This window comes from Cervus canadensis, chromosome 22 (assembly GCF_019320065.1).
Source record: "Cervus canadensis isolate Bull #8, Minnesota chromosome 22, ASM1932006v1, whole genome shotgun sequence".
NCBI lineage: Eukaryota > Metazoa > Chordata > Mammalia > Artiodactyla > Cervidae > Cervus > Cervus canadensis.
Genome location: NC_057407.1, coordinates 43,477,400 through 43,498,087, shown reverse-complemented (window position 1 = coordinate 43,498,087; position 20,688 = coordinate 43,477,400).

The window sequence follows — 20,688 nt, the reverse complement described above, 5'->3', positions numbered from 1 at the left end:
AGTTCTGTCAGATTATTTCTGTCTGACTGAAGTTCATCATCCACACTGGTTCAGCCTCACAGTTTGAAAGATTAAGTGAATTGAATGACAGCAGTGTTCCATGGGCTGGGACTAAGGCACTGGGAATACTCTGTTATAAGGTGCCCGTCCTATCTGTGAAGTCATATAGTGTTGTTTAAAAGAGTCGCCTTTTAGGAAAAAGGGTCTTCGTTGAGTTAGTTGTAAATGCAGATTGTAAACTCTAGTGCAATCACAACAAATTTTTTTTTAAAGAAATGAAATTTAAAACCAAAAAGAAATGTAATCAAAATGCTAAGAGACGAGATAAAATGGAGTCATACAAAATGCTGAATTAAAATCAGAGAAGGCTGAAAAAGAGGGGAAGATTTTTTTTAAAGCACCAAGAATTAAGAAAAACAGATAGGAAAGAGTTATAAATATGAGGGTCATTATTCCAACTAATGTCAATAATCGCTTTAAATGTGACTCATCTAATACACCAATTAAAACAATTTTCTCCACTGGCAGCAAGGATAAAACAAAAAGAAGATCCAATGGTATATGTTGTGTGCAAGAAGCCCAATTTGAGTGTTTTGAAAGATCGCTCTAGAGCCATCACTCCTGTGTTCAGCAAGCCCTGCCACTGCCAGAAGCCCGTAGGAAAAAGTGAAAGCTCCCGAGAACAGCTTTTAGTGGGGCTCAATCTGGCCTTCACCTGCTTAGTCAGCACCACTTACTGAACACCCAGAAATCTAACTAACGGCCCTAGGAGTCTGTACCTCCATGCCTTTCACCTTCTCTTCTCTCCACCTGGAAATCCTTGCCTCTTCTTTGTTCACTGGATAAATATCAGGGAGCTCATGTCATATAAGAATTAAGTAGATAAAAGTTGTCTTTCTGAAAGCGAGAAAATTTTAGACACTGCCAGTGATGCTGAGAGATTCTAGCATCACATGTGTACTTCCCACTGTATGTAGGCATTTACCTTTTCAGGCCAACCCTGGACCCTCCCTCTTCCGGTAAGGCATCTTTCCAGGGTACTACTGATCCTACACAGCTGGTAGACACTCTGTCTCCCCGCTGAGGCTTACCCTGATGCCCTAGCTTAGTTAGCTGTTCTCTCCCCTGTGTTCATATAGCAATTTGTCTCTGTCTGTTCTAGCACTGCCCCATCAGATGATTGTCTATTTCAGGTAGACTGAGAGATCCCTGGGGGGAGGAAGAGTACCTTATTTAGCTTTGTACTTGCCTGACTGCCCACTCTGCAACCCATGCGAGTATAGTAACTGGAACCTAAAAGGGGATGGAATAGCATGGGTGGATGGATAGGGGGATGGATGGATAAAATGGATAGATCATTCATTTGGGTTCCTGCAACTCAGAGCCAATGTGAAGATTTGGATGCAAGCAGTTTTTCTATAGGTGGTCTCAGGAAGCAGTAATAATCTGGGAAAGTAAACGAGTCAATAAAGCGTGCACAGATGAGCAGGTTGCCTTGTGGGGAGCCTGGGAGCTTTATCCCACCCACTGGGGACTCCCTGAGCAGGAACTTCTTGAGCATGGCTCAGGGGGTCTCACAGCAGACTAGAGAGCAAGGCCTTTGTTGATCTCTTCCCAGCCCCATCGGTTGGTGTGACTGTACTACTCCCCTGCATTTCCGGTTTCCCCTGCTTGCAGCTGAATGACTTCCTGTGGTGTGGGAAAAAGCCCTTAGGCAGGTCCTCAGCAACATCTGCTACAAATGTAAACTCATCAGAAGACAGAGTCATCAGTAATCTTGGGCTTTAGAGTGAAAAGATCTTACCAAGCCCATTCCGACCCAGACACATTGCTTTCATTGAGATGGTCAACAGTTATTCTCTTACTTGCTATCTGAAGCGATGCGCTTTGCCCACTGCATTGTTAGAGTGTGTGGGCGGAGAGTCATCCTCCCCTTTCCCCTCTGAGGGATCATTGCATCTCTCACTGTGACCCAGGTGGTCTAAGCCAGTTATATTTTCCTGGTGTAGCTCCATGCTCCCAAATTACAGGATTCTGTTCTGCTGAGCAGATTGAAAGTCTGGTCCCTATGACCGCAAGGTCCTTCCCAGCCACATCAAGATTCCAAGAACAGTATGGAGTGTCCAGCAGGGAGTCGCAGCCTGAGCAATCTCTTAGAAATGGCAAAAGAGCTGACACATGGATGTCCAGGGAGGAAGTGCCATTTTGTTGCAATGAAGCTGGATGGTTTTGCCTCTTTTCCTCCTAGATTCAATGGTCTTTCCAGCTGTGTAGAGAATACATAACGGGGAGATAAAGACCAATTTGGGGTGGGGGAGGGAGAGAGGAAGAGCTGTCTAAGAACTGATAATAGAATTGCTGGGTTGAGGCATCTTCTATTGTTTTGTTTGTCTTTTGCATTTTAGGATGCAAGAGAGGGGGTTTGCAAGTGTTACTTGAAAAGGAACTCTTTTTAGCTCTTCGAAGAGAATCTAGTGTTGCTTTGACTGTATTATTCTTGTTAGTAACTGGAAACAGCTATTCACCTGGCAGGCCCTAGACAGGGAAGACCAGCCTGCAGTGGGTGAACAGGGGCCAGTCTCAGAGAGCAGGGTTGGTTTTCTAAACTGAAAACAATGCTTGGGTCACTGGAGCTTAGTATTGAGAGGCTTGACAGAAGCTCAGTGGAGCACATCTAAACTGCAGAGGACTTCAGAAGACACAGGCATCCTAACAAAATAGTATGTGGAAGACAGAGAGCCTGAGACAGGGCTTCTTCTTTGGGGGTGCTCTCAGGGAAGCGGGATGGAGCAGGGGCGAGAGGAGGAGCCAATGAGGATGTGATGTCTTCTGGGCACCCGCTTAGCCTGATCCCTCCGGGAGCTCTGGAGCACGAATTGTACCAGAGCTGTCCCAGCGTGAGGCAGGGGGGTACCTTTGTCATGCTGTGTCATTTGGTCATTGCTCAGGTTTGTGGGGGCCAGGGTGACTTGTAACCTTGGGGGAGGCCGCAGTGGGGAGTGGCTCATATCCCTCCGGCTGAGGCTGGCATGGGGAGGAGGCAGCTGCAAGCGATTTGCATCTACTGCTTACCGCAGCCAGAGGTCAGGTGTGTTTGTGCTGTGATGGGATCTGCGTGGGGTGCCAGAAGCTTCCACAACGGGAGGAAATACCAAACTTTGGCCTGTCTGTGTCCACATGAATAGCTGACACCGAAAAACACATCTAATCTCGTAAGATTTATTGTGTGGTCCTTGGCATTAACACAACCGGTTCCCAGCTTGTCATAAAAGATGGGTTCTCTGCTGCCTGATCTCGGTTCCCTGTGGGTACATATACACTCTTCTAGGTACTTCCCATCCATTAGATTTTGATATTTTAATTATTCTAATCAATAACTAGACTATTTGACTCCATCGAGCTCTCCATGTTGAAATGTATGTTTCTCAGTCTGTGCTTTTGTGCGCCTGAGCCTTAAACTTAACCCACTGAGAACCAGGCCCAGAAAAAAAGCAAAAAGCACCACTTTTCTAAATCCAAATAGAATCAAATCCAGATCTTTGAACTGGAACATGAATCAGAAAGAGAAATCAGAAGCTATATTTTCTGAAATAAATGAAACAAAGAAAAGCCTGGATGTCAAAATTGCCTCAAAACTGAAAGTTATTTGTGGTGCCGTTGTATTAGGTCTGAGTCACTTGTGGACATTTGTTCCCCAAGTGAGCAGTTGGTCTGGTTCTGTCATGAAGGACCCACGTCAGTCCTATTCACTCACCATCTCCTCCTTTACCTTTTACAATGTTCCCCTTGGAGGTGGAGAAGGAAGGGCGGGGAGGGAGCTATTTTAGAATCTGCCGAAGGTGTAGACAGGAAGAGTCCCTGGGAAGAAACGGCTGCAAGCTGCAGCAAACTTCCCTACTTGTTTTCCCCACGTATTAAGGGACAAAACTCACTCAGCTTCATGACCTCCCCGCCTGCCTCTCTCCTCTTCCTCCTTTGTTCCCATAAGTAAATCCTAGTGAAGTCATGTGGGCATTGGCCGCAAGCGTGTTCAATTCTAAGCATCGTCCAGGAAGCTGCAGTGGAATGGAGCACAGTCATCTTCTGTGACTTGGTTCCAAGTGCAGCTTCAGGGGCCGCTGATCATTTGCAGGCAGGCGGGAAGGCCACCTTGGCTTCGTTTTGCTGAGGACTTCTGGGCTGCACTCAGCCTGCAACTGGCAATCCTAAGCGCCTCCCCAGGGGGACAAAGGGACACGGGGCCTGCTGTTCATTTAGGGGTCTGGCAGGAGCCTGTCGATTCTTTTATGATGCTGTTTAAAAATGAGCTTCCCCCTCTTTTCTTTGAAATATTTGCTTACATACATTTTCTCACTTTTCTTTCCGTCTTCCCACCCTTCCCACATACACACACAGAAATAGCTTCACTTCTCCAGAGTGACAGGCTCCAAGCTCTCCGGGTGGGGCTGCGGAAGCCTGTGGTCTCTTCCTAGAGCTGGCAAACGGCCAAGGAGGCTGAGGGGGCCCTGGCCTCAAACCAAGGACGTAATTACTGACATGCTTAGCATCCATCCACTCTTCTCCTGCGAGGGCTCTGCTAATGAAGCAATCGGCTACGCAAGTCTCATGCATTTTGCAAGGGAGGGGTGCAGTGTGGAGAGAGAGAGAGCCAGAGAGAGAGAATGGGACCCAAAGATTCAAAACTCCAGGAATGGGCTCAGAGAGCCCTTGGAAAGATTGGCGAAAAGTGTGAGTGAAGTGTAAGCCTTCTGACCCAGCAGGAAGCCAGACTGAACTTCCTACACTCCCAGAACACATTTATGTCACCAAAATCTCTCCCAGGACAAAAAAAAAAAAAAGATTAAATATTGGACTCTAAAATTAAACTCAGAGAATTCTAAGCCCTGGCCAGAGACTCATGCTCTGAGATGAGGCATGTGCTAAAATGACATCTGAGGCCCAATAACTCCATGGGAGACATCTGGGGACTCCAGGTGTGTTCACAGCATGACGCCAGCACAAGTGCAGATATTCACAGGATCCAGGCACGTGATAAAGTGAGTGCCGTGGGCTGAGTGGGCACCATGGTGAATGAGGAACCTGGGCCAGGTAAGAAGGCACCTGCCGATTACCCCAGGTAAGTGTTCAGTTCATTTCAAACAGTCGTGTTGGACTCTGCGACCTCATGGACTGCAGCATGCCAGGCTTCCCTGTCCATCAGCAACTCCCGGAACTTGCTCAAACTCATGTCCATCAAGTCAGTGATGCCATCCAACCGTCTCATCCTCTGTTGTACCCTTCTCCTCCTGCCTTCAAGCTTTCCCAGCATCAAGGGTCTTTTCTAATGAGTTGGCTCTTCATGTCAGGTGGCCAAAGTATTGGAGCTTCAGCATCAGTCCTTCCCATGAATATTCAGGACTGATTTCCTTTAGGATTGACTGGTTTGTGTAAGTGTAGCCACATGTAGGATTGTGGCCAGAGCTGCCAAAAGGCACTTTTGTTCAAGTGGAGCCAGAAATTCAAAATTTTCTATGAAATCACTGATTTTTAAATACCGTGTCTAAATTTTTTAAAAAACTGTTTAGGCCAAAGAGCACATCAGTTATGAGCTGGTTTGCCCAAAGCCTTTAAGACAATTCCCTTAAGTGACTTAAAAGCTTCACACAGGAACTCCCGAGGTTCAGTGAACTTTGCAGACCTTGGAAGGGGTCATTCAACTCACTCCAGAGAGGAGCGGGGGGCCCTTTTTGTTCTACCTGCCACTGGGTACAATCTAAAGGAAGCAAGACCGGCCATGGAGACTGTTTCTCCATGAGGCCAGGATGATTTGGGAAGCCGGCTTTGGCTGAGCCAGGACTCTGACCACTCCCTCACCCAGGCAACTGCTTCATGCCTGTCGACGGGGCTCAGGAGACAGTCCTCCACCCACAGCCACCCACAGCCCAAAGTCTGAGCGGCATGACCTGTAGCCTGTGCGTTCCAAGTGGAACCCCGTATCAGACAGCTGCTTGGGTTAAAGTAGGAGGAGAGGAGACGGGCACCCCAATGGCCCCACCCACTGCCAGACTGACAGGCGCCCCACAACCGCCCCCCTCATGCGAGAGAACTGAGCACACACTTCGCCCGCAGTCCCTTGGAAGGCCCAAGCCCTCCCCTGTGGTATTTGTACGGATGCCTGAGTCCCACTTCCTCCATGCCACTGGGGTTGCCTCCGTGTGGCTCCATCTCTGTCTGTTGCTGAGTGTTTTATTAGACCCCACTCAAAACACAAGCGTAGAGGCACCTTCCTCTGCTCTCAGAGCAAAAGCAAATCCCTCCCTGTGTGATGAGCACAGCGACCTGGGGGTGCTCCGGTGCTTCTTTCTGCCCTGGGGGGCCTCACCTGCTCCCGGCAGCTACTTCTACAAGGATCGCACTCAGGACCCACCTCACAGGAGCCAGACCCCATGTGCAAAAGGGTCTCGCACTTGATGGAATGCTCTGCTGCCACCATCTTGAAATTCATCATAATTTTTGAATAAGGGACTCCATATTTTCTCTGCATCATTCTCCCCTCCCTCCCTTTAAGGAGCCAGTCCTGATGCAAGGAGTGTCTCACTGGAAAAGACCCTGATGCTGGGAAAGATCGACGGCAAAAGGAAAAGAGGATAACAGAGGACGAGATGGTTGGATGGCATCACCAACTCAATGGACATGATTTTGAGCAAACTCCGGGAGATGGTGGGGAACAGGGCATCCTGCTGTGTGACAGTCCATGGGGACACAAAGAGTCAGATCCGACTCAGCGAATGAACAGCAACAATAACCTGGCTGTATGCCTAAGCCCCGTGGTGCCCTAAGAGAAACTTTAGTGGTAGCAGTGATCCGTGGCCTCAGACTCTCCACCTGTGAAGTGGTCATATCCATCTCATGCAGGTGGCCCACTCATTTTGTCCTTTGCAATTAAAAGCTTCTGGTTCCTTGAGGGGCTGGTGGAGGGAGGGGGTACAGAGTCTCCCCAGTGTCTCCACCACTAAGAGAACGAGATAAGAGACAGAACAGAGTATATGCTTCCACCCTGCCCCCATTCTGAGCAGAGGAAAGGGAACCGCCCCACCCGCCAAAGCACCCCGACTCCAGCTTCAGTGGTGCTCCTCTCCCTTTAAGTTCATTCTCACAGAATCACCCACGACTGCACCAGGATCCTGGCAACACCTGCAGCTTTTCCTATTTGCATGCAGCACCAGATGTCCCAGCAGGGTCCCTGACTGGTGCCCACTGCTGTGGCAGGGCACTCACCCCCACAGGCAAGTTACTGGATAAACACTCACAACTTATTTTATGGTCATGAGAGCTTGCTCTGCACACACAGGAAAGGCTCGGAAGAGAGCCTGTAGTACTGGAAGCAGTCCTGTGCTGAAGATAAGGGGAGTTGGTGGATAACTGTGCCTGCTTCCTTGTCAGCCGCAGTGGGACAGCTGTGGGGTGAGTGCCAGACCCCGGTGGGACTGGCCCCCCTGCCCATGGTGGAGACCTGCTCTAAAAAGTGTCCTGCTTGGACCTCCCCCCTTCCCACTGCCCTCCAGGGGCTTCCTGAGCTTTTCCCCCAGAGTAACCACTTGCAGTTGAATTTTTGTCTCAAGGTCTGCCTCTGGGGGAACCCAATTCAGAATAATGCCAGTACACTTGCCATTTTGCTACCAAAGTGGATCATTGCACAAAGTGGATGTGCTTGCCAAAGTAGGCTAAGGAGAAGCAGATCACCCAGCTCTTAGACCATGTGCTCCTCAGCTCACCCAGGCCTCATCACTTCTGTGTAAGGTTTGAAAGGAGGCATTTACATTTCTCAGTTTCACTCTATTACATCCTAGAGGTGCCAGGATGTTAACACCCCAGGAGTGACCCTTCATCAGTGCAGGAGGGTAGTTGGTAGAACACAAGTCAGAGTCTGGTGGGCTAGTTATAGTGATCAATACTGGGCTATGATCTTTTGTCCCCCACTCTTCTGTGAAGAGCCCAGTGAAATTTACTCCAGTTGTCCCCCAGGAGCTGTTCTGTACTCTTTTCCCATGTGACTTGTCCTGCTCCCTCCTCCTGGGATCACCTCGCAGACAGACCGCATGCGTGCGTGCTAAGTTACTTCAGTCGTGTCTGACTCTTTGTGACCCTGTAGACTGTAGCCCACCAGGCTCCACCTGTCCATGGGATTTCCCAGGCAAAAATACTGAAGTGGGTTACCACACCCTCCTCCAGGGGATCTATTCTATCCAGGGATCGAACCCCCATCTCTTATGTCTCCTGCATTGGCAGGTAGGTTCTTTACCATTAGCGCCACCTGGGAAGCCTTGCAACCTACAGTCCAAATCGTTGACTGTAGGTCTGCTTTGGGAAAAACACAAACTAGCACTTCTCCATTTTCCAGATGAGGCAACTGAGGCACGGAGGCCTTGAAGGATGTATTCAATGTGAAACAGCTGTGATTGGAGCCCAGGCATTGTGGCTCCAGAGCTTGAGTTCTTTTTTTATTTTAGTATGTATTTATTCAACTGTGTCAGGTCCTAGCTGCACTCACGGCATGCGGGATCTTTCGTTGTGGCATGCAGGCTCAGTAGTTGCAGCTCAAGGGCCTCGTTGCTAGGAGGCATGTGATATCTTAGTTCTCTGACCAGGGATTGATCCCACATCCCCTACATTCCAAGATGGGTTCTTAACCACTGGACCACCGAGGAGGTCCCTCCAGAGCTTGAGTTCTTTATCTGAGTACAGCAATCCTCTACCTGAATCTTGCCTTGGAATCACCCAGAGGATGATTAAACCCAGATCGCTGGGCTCCACCTCTCAGAGCGTCTAGGGTCTGGATGAGGCCCTGGAACTGACATCTCTAACCAGTATCCTGTAACATTATGGTTGGTCCAAGCACCGCCTATGGGAACAACATCTGTAACACTTTGTCAGTGCTCAGTAATCAGAGCCCCTGTCATGGTCCTGTTGAAGATGTTTGTCAGATGGATCCATCGTATCAAAATGGTAGGGCCTGTCCCAGGGCAGGTTGCCTGCCCCAGGGGAGCTGAGTCCCGGTGTGGTTACTATGTCTGTGGTCTGCTGACATATCCGCCTGCCGTGGTGTGCAGTGGATGCACACATAGGGTGTATCCACTCCAACCTTTCCTGAGTATCCACGTGTCAGGTATTGTACAAGAGGCTGTAGGCATATGGAAACCTATAAGACCAAACGTCTGCTTTCGGAAAATGTGGGTCCAGCCTAGGGTAGAAAATTTGAGACCAGCCCCAAACCATGATAGCAGGTAGCTGATTTTAAACACAGGAGAGGGACTTACCTGGCGGTCCAGAGCTTAAGACTGTTCTCCCTGCAGGGAGTGCAGGTTCGATCCCTGGTTGTGGAACTAAAATCCCACTGGCTGTGCAGTGCAGCCAAGAAAAAAACTTGTTTTTAAATCAAAATGAAAACAGTAACAAGTTTGATGTCTGGATTAGTACCTCAGAAAATCACCAGGTCAGTCATCAGAGGAAGTAGGAAGTCAAGCCTTGGCCTGGTGGCCCCAGGGCAGAGGTGAACTGTGGATACTGCTCTTGCTTGTGTAATTCCTATTTTATCTGCAGATAATGAACACAGCCCGTGGGAGCTGCCTCAGAAAGCCTGAGTCTACTGCAGTTTTGATTCCTGACATTGGAACTTGTTCCTTCACAGCCATTATTCTGCTGGCAGAAGGAGATTAATTCATGGGATGAAAGGAAACCATATTAATGGCAGAGATGATATAAATTTGTATTCAGTGAGGCAAATCAGCAGTGCTCTGCACCTACAGGAGCAGGAGGCAAAGAATGGCATGTTAAATTACTCCTGTCTTGGGCTGTCAATTTTAAACACCTTTTGTGCATTCTTTTCTTTGACCAAATATATGTGCATTTCAGGCGCAGTGTGAAGGCAATACCCGCTAACCTGCAGCGGTCGTCCCTCCCCCTCCCTTATAAAAGGGTTCAGTGGCAAAGGCTTGTAAGTTAAACTAGAGTTGCTTTGATTGGAAGTATTTTCCGTGTATAAATATAAGGTAGCTATTAATGTGTGTGTTGTATATGTGTGTGTGTGTACATGACTTAGTTGCAATTAAAAAAGAATAAAGACTGCAGTGGTTTGAATCATAATGATTTGCAACGAAAAATCCATTAGCCCTGTCTATGGATAATGCTAAATATACCAAATGTCAGGATGTGGTGGACGGGAAGGACAGCCTTAAAATAGTTCCTTTGAAAATAGCCCCTCCAGATGGCTTTTCTCCACAGATCTATCTCCTTGACATATATTCCTGGGGAAACAAAGCCGATGATCGGGTGCAGGGAAGATTGTACAGGGGGAGGAAGAGATATGGGTGTTCCACTGTGTAAAAACCCCATGGATCCTGGCTGGGCCAGGGCCAGGGGTTCCTGCAACCCATTTGGGGTTGCTCTCCAGCCTCTGGTTGCAGGTCACCTGAATCACATCTGCCCTTGTCCTAGTGAAAGAAAGCTGATCAACCATCAGGGTCAGACTTAACAGAAGTCCAGACCTGGAGTTGTTATTATGCAGCATCTTCTGTGTAGATAGGGTCAAGGAGGAGTTGACAGGCTTCAGGTGCTGGTCTGAGGGGGGTTCCCCACTCTGGAGGGAGCTGCTTCAAATGGTAGAAGGTTGTGGACCGACTTCCGGCTGCCTGCACCTACCCCACATGACTTTTCCTGGGGGTTCTCTCTCTACACAGCAGACCCTGAGTTCCAGGGACTCCCCTACCCCCAGGAGCAAGGGGTTGTTGCATAAACACAGCTCCTTTGCCCTCAGGTGGGACAGATCCAAGGTGCATGTTTTACATTTATTTCTAGAGTTTCTCATAAGGACTACGTTCCAGGTATCCACGGTGATAACCTGCTGATTCCACATCCTTTACTGACTGACTTCCCTTTCCTGTCTCCCTTCACCACTCCCCTCCTGGAGTTTCTTGGGACCAACTCTCACATAGACTATCTGTACTTGAGTCCTTGGGCTTACTTGGTGGTTCAGATGGTAAAGAGGCTGCCTGCAATGCAGGAGACGGGGTTTTGATCCCTAGGTCAGGAAGGTACCCTGGAGAAGGGAATGTCAAACCACTCCAGTATTCTTGCCTAGAAAATCCCATAGATAGAGGAGGCTGGCAGGCTACAGTCCATGGAGTGGCAAAGAGTCTGACATGACTGAGTAACTGACACCATCATTTTCACGTCACTTGAGTCCTTATCTTAGAGTCTGTTTCTGGGGAAACCAAACTGAGACCAATGTATGACTTCTAGTATGGCCTATTCAGGGCCTTTATTTACTTATTTTTATGGAAGATGGCCATAAGGGAGAGTGCCAGATATTTGAATTTTTGATACACTATAATTATGTACCAACTAATGGTAGAAGCTGGAGATTAGATTAATGGAGAGGAAAGAGATCCGCTGGTGCACTAGAAGAACTGCCCTCTAAATAGCATTTCTCTGTTTTCCTTGGATTGCAAGGGTTGCCTTGGAACTTATTCTCTACCTAGGAAATTTTCGTTGGTCAAACAGGCCACCAGGAAAGTATTTGTGTAATGATACAGGAGTTGAGTTAAATGAAGATTTTGGGACTGTTGGGCCAGATAAAGAGCCAGGCTTGGGTAGGACATAGGCTGCCCCACTGCTTCCCTGTTAGGCTAGCCACCTCCCAAAGGCAGGATGGGGGCCTCAAATTTCTCATCTGAAAACTTGGTCCCCAAAGGAATTAAAATTCTGCCTCAGAATCCAAGCCCATATGACTTAGAGGATTCTTGGCCAGCATCTGCACATCCTTACTCAAAGTATGGTCCATGGTCTAGCAGCATCAGCATCACCTGTGAGCTTATTAGAAATGCAGAGACTTGGTCCCACCTATAGACCTCCAATTCGGGTCTGCATTTCAGTAGATCCCTAGGTTCTTTGTGTACATTTGGCATTTAGAAGTGGTTGCCTCTTGGAGGAATTAAGGTGGAGACTAGAAGGTGGGAAGGACTAGGCTATTGCTTTTAACTAGGTGATCCTATTACTTTTATAAAAATGTAAAAGTCACTATGAATAAAGAAGCTAGATGCTTTAGCATATCATTTAAAGCTATAACACATATAAAAACAGAAGAACTAAAAATTTCAAGAAACACAATTTGTGTGAAGGCAGGGTGAGAGAGGTAGAATACATCAGCTAAAAGCCCTATCTTTCATACAGAGAAACCAAAATATACATGTCAAAAAATAGAGGTATAAGCAGTAATTTTTTTTTTAATGTGGATAACTACCAGGGGAAAAAAGTAGAAGCAGTATCATTTGAAAACTTTTGGTCCCAAGGAGCAGTACTAGTGGAAATGTGTTGGGCCGGAAAGAAGGCTTTTATTTTTATATTGGGTTTTCTGTACTGTCTGAATTTTTATTGGTATGTGTGTTATTTATAAAATTAAATTTGAAAAGGAAAGAAGAGAGCTAGATTAAAGTTAACCAAGGTTACAATGGCAGGAGAGGGCTTTTTAGCATAAAAAACACTTGAACATATTTATAGGCAGAGGATTTAAAAAAAAAAAAAAGAAAGATTTTAAAGATAGAAGAAAAGAAATGGCCAATAGACCTTGATCCTTTACTCGTGTCTGTCCCTCTGCCTGACCTTCCAAAGAACTTTCACCAAAACTTAGATTTTTCTAAATTCTGGAATATCACTACCCAATTTTTCTTTGTTAAATTTTTTTTTTTCAGTTGCAAAAGCCATCCTTATTCCTCTCCCTTTCTCAAAGAGAATCTGTGTTATCAGTTGGGTGTGTTTTGTTTCTGTAGTAGTCAGATAAAGTTACATAACCACAGACAACACATTAGGTGAACACAGTAGGCGTTTATTGACTGTGTGTCTGGTACGGCCTTTTTGGCAGCTCTGTTCATTTGGACTGGGTCTGCCCACAAGTCTGAGGGTCAACTGACTATCAACCAGTCTAGGGTGGCCTCAGCTGGGACAGCTGTGGAGACTGGACTCTCCTCCATGTGTCTCTTCTCTTCTAGCAGGCCAGCACAGGCATCCTCTCTAAGTAATGGAGAAGGCACAAGAGGAAAGCAGTCCCAGGGTACCAGTGTCTCCCAAGCTTACACTTGTGTCCCACTTTCAGCATCCCATTGATTCAAAGCAAATCACATGGCTGAGTTCAGAGTCGGGAGGAGAGGGTTAAACAAAGACATACAGCAAACGGTATAGATACAGGATGCGGTGAAGAAGTGGGAGCAACCTTGCAATCAGTCCCACTACTAGGTGGCAAGTTATGGACCATAGGTTGAATCCAACCCACCTGATTTTGTAAATCAAGTTTTATCGGGACGTAGCCAAGCTTATTCCTTTATGTACTATCTATGGCTACCTTTACACTACAATGGCAGAGTTAAGTAGTTGCAATAGAAGTGGTAGTGCCTAAAGTATTTACTATCTGGTCCTTTACAGAAATATACCAGCTCTTTTTCTAGACCATTTTCTAATCATTTCTATACATATATATTTATCAATATGACATGTTAACTGTTGATTTTTAAAATTTTACATAAAAGGGAACATATCATATATATTATTCTATAATTTATTTTTCTACTTTAAAATATATCTTGGAGATCTTTCTATATCAGTACATATAAGTCTACCTCATTCTTTTTTTAAAAACTTTTGCATAGTTTTCTATTTTATGGATTTACCATGCCCTACCACCCAACCAACCTTTTTTTCCCTACTGTTAAAAACAATATTGCAATGACTACCCTCCTATATGCCTCTTGGTACACATCTGAAGTGTATTTCTCTAGGATAAGTACCTAGACATAAATGGATTGGGTCAAAGGGTATGCCTATTTTTTCCCCAACACTTTATTATGAAACTTTCAAACAAACAGCAAAGATTAAATAAATTTAGGTGAGCACCAGTGTGTTACTATCTACCATTTTACCATTAATATTTTTGTATACTTGTTTTATCATACATCTATCCATTCTTCTACCCATCCATTAACCTATCTCATATTCTGATGTCTTTACGAGTAAACACAGTGTTCAGTTCAGTTCAGTCGCTCAGTCGTGTCCGACTCTTTGCGACCCCAAGAATTGCTGCACGCCAGGCCTCCATCACCGACTCCTGGAGTTTACTCAAACTCATGCACATCGAGTTGGTGATGCCATCCAGCCATTTCATCCTCTGTCGTCCCCTCCTCCTCCTGCCCCCAATCCCTCCCAGCATCAGGGTCTTTTCCAATGAGTCAACTCTTCACATGAGGTGGCCAAAATATTGGAGTTTCAGCTTCAGCATCAGTCCTTCCAGTGAACACCCAGGACTGATCTCCTTTAGGATGGACTGGTTGGATCTCCTTGCAGTCCAAGGGACTCTCAAGAGTCTTCTTCAACACCACAGTATACTTTCCCCTAAATACTTCAACTTGCATATAGTTGAGTAGTGTTAAATTTTTTTTTTTGAGTTTTGATTTCTTTTGATGTAGAATTTATGTGCAAGAAAGTGTTCAGATCTTAAATGAACATTCATGGAGTTTTGACAAATTGTATGCCCGTGTCTCACTGAACTTTTCCAAAATTAGATCATAAAAATCACCCAAGGAATTTTCCTCATGCCCTTTCTTACCTGTAAACACACATAGAATCAACTACTTTTCTGATACTTTTCCATCCTTTTGCCTGTTCTAGAACTTCAAATGAAATTGTACTGTATATATTCTTTTTGTAAGGATTTTCATTGTTCCATAGCCTCACCAACATTTAATATTGTTCCTTTCTCATTTGAGTCCATTCCAGAGGTGTGTCAGTTCAGTTCAGTTCAGTCGCCCAGTCGTGTCCAACTCTTTGTGACCCCATGGACTGCAGCATGCCAGACCTCCCTGTCCATCACCAGCTCCCGGACGTTACTCAAACTCATGACCATCGTGTTGGTAATGCCATCCAACCATCTCATCCTCTGTCATCCCCTTCTCCTCCCACCTTCAATCTTTCCCAGCATCAGGGTCTTTTCCAATAAGTCAGTTCTTCACATCAGGTGGCCAAAGTATTGGAGTTTCAGCTTCAGCATCAGTCCTTCCAATGAATATTCAGGACTGATTTCCTTTAGGATGGACTGGTTGGCTCTCCTTGCAGTCCAAGGGACTCTCAAGAGTCTCCTTCAACACCACAGTTCAAAAGCATCAATTCTTCAGCGCTCAGCTTTCTTTATAGTCCAACTCTCACATCCATACATGACTACTGGAAAAACCATAGCCTTGACCAGACAGACCGTTGTTGTCAAAGTAATGTCTCTGCTTTTTAATATGCTATCTAGGTTGGTCATAGCTTTTTTTCCAAGGAGCAACGATCTTTTAATTTCAAGGCTGCGGTCATCATCTGCAATGATTTTGGAGCCCAAAAAAAGTCTCTCACTGTTTCCATTGTTTGCCCATCTATTTGCCATGAAGTGATGGGACTAGATTCCATGATCTTAGTTTTCTGAATGTTGAGGTTTAAACCAACTTTTTCACTCTCCTCTTTCACTTTCATCAAGAGGCTCTTTAGTTCTTCTTCACTTTCTCCCATAAGGGTGGTATCAGCTGTGTATCTGAGGTAACTGATATTTCTCCCAGCAATCCTGATTCCAGCTTGTGCTTCATCCAGCTCAGCATTTCTCATGATGTACTCCGCATATAAGTTAAACAAGCAGGGTGACAATATACAGCCTTGACATACTCCTTTTCCTATTTGGAACCAGTCTGTTGTTCCATGTCCAATTCTAACTGTTGCTTCTTGACCTGCATACACATTTCTCAGGAGGCAGGTTGGGTGGTCTGGTATTCCCATCTCTTTAAGAATTTTCCACAGTTTGTTGTGATCCACACAGTCAAAGGCTTTGGCGTAGTCAATAAAGCAGATGTTTTTTCTGGAACTCTCTTGCTTTTTCAGTGATCCAGCGGATGTTGGCAATTTGATCTATGGCTCCTCTGCCTTTTCTAAATCCAACCTGAACATCTGGAACTTAATGGTTCATGTACTGTGGTAGTATCTTATTGTGGTTTTAAATTGTAAACCTCTGATAACTACTGTAAGTCCTTCCAGGGGAATCATATAGTATTTTCTTTTGGAAGGTTTTTGTTCAAAACTTTTGCCAGTTTTTCTCAAGTATTTATTTCTTAATTGTTGTCAAAATCCTTTATATGTGCTGAATACCAGGCTATGGTCAGTTTTGTGTTTTGAGAATATTTTCTCCATCTGTGGCTTGCCTATTTATTTCCTTAGTGATGCTTTTTGATGAACAGATGTTTTCAATTTTGATGAAATCTAATTTATCAATTTTAAAATAATTATTGCTTTCTGTGACCTTCCTAAGTAACTGTTTTTTTTTAACCCCAATTCACAAAGATATTCTTCCAAGTTTTATTGTAAACAACTGATAGTTTTAGCTTTTATTTTTAGTTCTAAGAGCCATCTTAAATTAATTTGAAACACAGAATGAGGTGGGCTTCCCTGGTGGCTCAGACGGTAAAGAATCTGCCTGCAATGTGGGAGACCCAGATTCGATCCCTGGGTTGGGAAGATCCCCTGGAGAAGGGAATGGCAACCCATTCCACTATTCTTGCCTGGAGAATTCCATGGACAAAGGAGCCTGGCAGGCTACAGTCCATGGAATTGCAAAGAGTTCGACATGACTGAGCAACTAACACACAACACAACACACAATAGAGTGAGGTAGAAATATTATTTAATTTTCTCCATATGAATATTCATTTATTCCTGCTCCATTTGTTGAAAAACATTTCCTTTCTACATTGGATTATTTTATCACCTCTGTTAAAAGTTAAATGCTTGCGTTAACTAGGATGTATGTCTGGGTTTGCTGTTCTGTGCTTTTGATCTATTTACTTATGTTTATCCCAGCACCACTCTTCATGAAAGGAAGTCTTACAGTCAGATAGTCTAAATTCTCTGACTTTGTTGTTCCTTTTTAAGATTGCTTTGGTTATTCCATATCATTTTATTACTATATAAACTTTAAAATCTAGTTGTCAATTTCTTTTTTATAAACTCTGCTAGGACTAAGATTTAGATGGACATAAATCTTTAGGTTAATTTAGAAATAGTTAATATTTTAAACCAGTGGATTTTCCAATTAATTAACATAATATATTTTTCCATTTATTTAGGTTTTCTTTAATTTAGCTCCAAATGTTTTACAGTTTTTATTTTCATTTTTTTTATTTATTTTTTTTTTGTTTTACAGTTTTTAGTCTAAATTTCTTGTATAGCTTTTGCTACATTTTATCCTAAATATTTTAACTTTTTTAAAACAATGGAATCAATTTTTTATTTTCAATTGTTTGCTGTTGATACATAAAAATACAACTTACTTTAGTATGTTAACTTTGTATCCTGTGACTTTACTAAATTAACTTCTGAGTTTGATCATTATTTTATGAAATTCATAGAATTATCTACCAAAAAATCATGTTATCTGAGAATATAGATAGTTTTATTTCCTTTCCAATCTTTGTGTCTTCTATTTCTTTTTCTTTACTTGTTGCAATGGCTAGCATCACCAGTACAATGTTGAATAGAGGTGGTGAAGGTAGGCATCCTTGTTTCAGTCCTAGTCTTGAAGAAAAATGTTCAAAATTTTACTATTAAACATGATGTTAGCTATATGTTTTCAATAGATTGATTTTATCAGATCAAGGGCTACCTTCCTATTCTAGTTTGCTGTGGGTTGTTATTATGGATGGATATTGACTATTGTAAAATGCTTTATCTGTATCTATTCAGATGATCATATGAGCTTTCTCCTTTATTAATGCAGTGAGTTACATTGATTGATTTTCTTTAAACAAATCTTGCATCCCTTAAACTTTATTTAATCATGTTATTCTTTTAATGTAACATTGGGTCTAATTTGCTTACATTTTTATTAAGATTATCTGTATCTATATTCATGAGGGATATTGGTTTGTAATTTTTTCAGTAATAACTATGTGAGATTTTGGTGTTAGAATTCTATTAGACTCATAAAGTCAATTGAAAAGTATTATCACCTTTATTTTTTGAAAGAGTTTGTATAAAATGGTGTTATTTCTTGCATATTTGATATAACTCATCAATGAAACCATCTGGGCCCCAGTAAAACCATCTGGGCCTAGAATTTTGTGTGTTGAAAGGGTTTATTTTTAATGATTAATTCAATTTATTTTTAGTTATGTGATTGACTATTCAGATAGTCTCTATCACCTTGTTTCCATTTTGGTGGCTTGTATTTCTCAAGGAATTTATTCATTTTATCTAATTTATTAACTGTATTGGCATAAAATTGTTTTTATTTTTAAATTATCCTTTTAATGCCTCTAGGTCTTATACCAATATCCTTTCTTTCACTCATGATATTGATAACTTGTGTTCTATTTTTATTTCTTGAACTGACTAGCTGCATTTTTTTTTTTTTAATCTCTGAAGATAACCAACTTTTAGCTCTGTTGGAAGGTGGAAGTGAAGTCGCTCAGTTGTGTCCAACTCTTTGTGACTCTATGGACTGTAGCCTACCAGGCTCCTCCATCCATGGGGTTTTCTGGGTAAGAGTACTGGAGTGGGTTGCCATTTCCTTCTCCAGAGGATCTTCCCAACCCAGGGATCAAACCCAGGTCTCCTGCATTGTAGACAGATGCTTTACCGTCTGAGCCACCATGGAAGTCATTAGCTATGTTAAGTTATTCTATTCTTTGCCAGTTTCTATTTCATTAATTTCTTCTCTTTAAAATTTTAAAACATAATACCTATGGACTTCCAAAAAGAGGAAAACCATCAGTATTTACTCCCAACAGCAATGTACAATTCAGTTCAGTCACTCAGTCATGTCCGACTCTTTGCGACCCCATGGACTGTAGCACGCCAGGCCTCATGTCCATCACCAACTCCCAGAGTTTACCTAAACTCATGTCCATTGAGTTGGTGATGCCATCCAACCATCTCATCCTCTGTTGTCCCCTTCTCCTCCCACCTTCAATCTTTCCCAGCATCAGGGTCTTTTCAAATGAGTCAGTTCTTTGCATCAGGTGGCCAAAGTATTGGAGTTTCAGCTGCAGCATCAGTCCCTCCAATGAATATTCAGGATTGATTTCCTTTAGGATGGACTGGTTGGCTCTCCTTGCAGTCCAAGGGACTCTCAAGAGTCTTCTCCAACATCACAGTTCAAAAGCATCAATTCTTTGGTGCTCAGCTTTCTTTATAATCCAACTCTCACATCCATACATGACTACTGGAAAAATCATAGCCTTGACTAGACAGACCTTTGTTGTCAAAGTAATGTCTCTGCTTTTTAATATGCTGTCTAGGTTGGTCGTAACTTTCCTTCCAAGGAGTAAGCAATGTACAAGAGTATAGAATTCTCCCTTATCCTCTTCAAGTCAGGACGTTTATTAACATATAAATGATTGGATGGGTTAGAACTGATAATTCATTGTTTTAATTTTTATTTTCCAAATTACTGCTGAGATTGAGCATCGTCACATATTTACTGGCCACTTGTTTTTCCTTTTCCTGTGAATTGTTTATTCACATTTTAATTGGACTGTGTTGACTTTCTTCTTTGATTCATAACTTTTATGTACTTAGACATCAATTCATTTATAAATATATATTGCAAATTTTTTCAGGAAAATAACATGCAAATTTTTTTAATATGGACAATTTTTCAGTATTTTATATTTTGTATCTTGTTTAATAGTGTTAAATTTACTCCCAAACCTGTAAACCTAATTCATGGCTCCATATTTATCTAAGAATTACTCTATAATTTATCTGAAATATTTTCATTTTGACAAGAGATAAAACCTAAGTTTATTTCTCTCCACATGACTAGAAAATTTTCTTAACCATGAATAGTCCATACTTTTCTCGCTGAGTTAAACATGCTAGATTTCTTTTATACAAAATTAAGGGTATGCATTTGTATCTGAACTCTTCTGTTTCATTAGTTAGTTTATTTTAAGGCCAGTTTCACAATTTTAGTTACTAAAGCTTTATAGTATCTTTTGTATTTGGGATCCTTCATTATTTTTCTTTTTAAAAGATATGTCTGACTATTTTATTCATTTTCCATTCCAGATTAATTTTAGAACCAGCTTGTTAAATTCCAGGACAAATCCTGTTGGGCTTTTGTTTGAGTCTGTATAAAACTTACAGACTAATTCATTGAAACAAATATCTGCATTATACTAAGGTATCCTATTCAAGAACACCGTATGTTTCTTCATTAATTCACATCCTTTAAATATATCAATGAAGTTTTATCATCGTCTGCATACTGATTTTATACACCTCTTAGATTTATTTCAAAACATTTTGTTTATTTTTACATTTTAAACTTTTTATTTTATATTAGAGTATATCCAATTAATGATGTTGTGATAGTTTCAGGTGCATAGCAGAGTGACTCAGTCATACCTATACATGTATCCATTCTTCCCCAACTCCTCTCCCATCCAGGCTGCCACATAGCATTGAGCAGAGTTCCTTGTCCTAAACAGTAAGTCCCTGTTGGTTATCCATTTGAAATACAGCAGTGGGTATATGTCAATCTCATCCTCTAAGTCTGTGAGTCTGTTTCTGTTTTTTAGATAAATTCATTTGTATCATTTCTTTTTAGATCCTGCATATAGGCAATGTCATATGATAGTTATC